General features: G+C 44.0%; 1 non-coding gene across 1 annotated transcript; it reads left to right on the plus strand.

Moving 5' to 3' along the window:
- Positions 1–1396: 1396 nt before the first annotated feature.
- LOC123326320 lies at positions 1397–1531 on the plus strand. Its single transcript, XR_006541024.1, has one exon. It is a non-coding gene; the product is annotated as a small nucleolar RNA SNORA1 (small nucleolar RNA).
- Positions 1532–1889: the final 358 nt, after the last annotated feature.

Consider the following 1889-nt stretch of genomic DNA (forward strand, 5'->3'; position numbering starts at 1 on the left):
TGTTTTAAATGAGTGGTAAAGAGTTTCGATCAGTGCCTAAGTAAGTACTTAATCAATATTAGCTCTCATTGTTATTACATAATTTTCCTTATTACTGTATACAAGGCATTTCATTTAATGCTCACAATAAGTTTATGAGGAACATTGTTTTTACCCCCATTTTGCGACTGGAATACTAAGACTTAGGCACATTAGATAACTTGTCTAAGTTTACATACCCAGAAAGACCTAGAAATTGAAGCCAAAATCCATAGACCTCCCATATACATGTGGGTACAAAGGCCAGTAAGATCAAAATCTCTGCTCTAGTCAAGCTCATAACACAGTGACTGAAGTAAGAGATATAACTCAAACCCAAGCAGAATGTCATACCTGATGTATAAGTTCTGTGGGGGGACAGGAGCAAGAGGAATAAAAGAATTCCAACTGAAGAGATCTAGGAAGGCTTCCTGGAGGAGGTGGCATTTGGGATTGTTTTGAAAATAAGTAGGAGCTCAGTGGGCATGGAAGGGAGTAGTGGTGCAGGAAAAGGCATGTCACGAAGAAAGAACCTGATTGTTAAGGGGTGGGAGTGTTTGGAGGAGAGCAACAAGTCCAAGGCATGTGACCAGAGGCAGATGCAGATTAAGGAAATGCAGAGAGCAGTCAGCGAAGATGGACTTGGAATGACAGGCTAGGGATTGGGGTTGTTCTCCCAGCTTTGGTTCACTGTAACCTCCAAAGTCTGCTGTGGACATTAAGAGGCAATGTCTACAGTACATGCACAATGAAAACAATGTACACAACAAGGGGCCAGCTTTCTGTTCATGTTGCAACAGTCAGGCAGGGCTGCACAGGGATTCTGGGCTCCCAGGAAGTGAAGAGGTCCTGGAGGTCTATATAAGGACCTCCAGATAAAGTTTTCCAGGGTCCTTCCAAGGCCAAGCCCCAGCAGATCCTGAAGGCAACCTCTGCCTCTCGGGTGTCCTAGGGCCCCACAACAGTTACCCTGGGCTTTGGAGTTCTATTTCTTAACAGTAAGTTAGGAACCCTATCACACTTGTACTTATTTATCTTCCTTCTCTGACATTAACTTCTGTGTGCTCAGGATCCAAGACTGTATGGGTCATCGTTGAACCCGGCTTGGAGTCGACCGCACAGAGGTGTCCAGATTCAGTTCCATTCCATCAATCCAGTGTTGATTTATCAGGTACCTGCTAAGCACAGACCCTGTGCTCGGGATTGGAAGTGAAAGAACAAGATGCAGTCCCTTAGCGGAGAAGAGACAACCACGGTGCAACACACACCAAGCAGTGGCTGAGCCAACGGTCCAGAGGCAAAGGGACAGGAAACTACCCAAACTGACCGGTGGAGACAGTAACATCTGCGTAACTTATCTTTAAAAATGTGGAGGTGAAGCCTCATTCTCCAGGAGAACGGGCACTGCTGGTTGTGGTGTCCAGAAATTCTTAATGCAGCTAAACTGAAACATAGACCGTGCCTCCATCTCAGTAAATGTATTGCAATGGTGACGATGAGACCTGTAATTTTTTTTTTGCTAAGGTCATGAGTGAATATTGGAAGTAAATGACCTCCATATTAAAAATGTATTAAGGAATAATACATTTTAGATCACTAGCCAAAATAGCAATGTACTTTCTGCAATCCGACTTCCAGAGCTCTAAGGTGAATCATGAGAAGAAACTAGAGTCCAAAGACGCTAGGTGGGAAACTGATGAAGTATGTCATCACTATGTCCATATTCCAGTGAAAAGAAAAGAAGCTCAGGAAGAGAACTGTGACAAGGCTGACTGACAGACAGTGGGGGATGAGGGGGTGTCGACATGAGATCTTTCAAAAAGGCCTATCTTGAAGATAAGTTGACTCAGATTTTGTAGGAACTAGGTGAC

This window comes from Neomonachus schauinslandi, chromosome 11 (genome assembly GCF_002201575.2).
Source record: "Neomonachus schauinslandi chromosome 11, ASM220157v2, whole genome shotgun sequence".
Taxonomy (NCBI): Eukaryota; Metazoa; Chordata; class Mammalia; order Carnivora; family Phocidae; genus Neomonachus; species Neomonachus schauinslandi.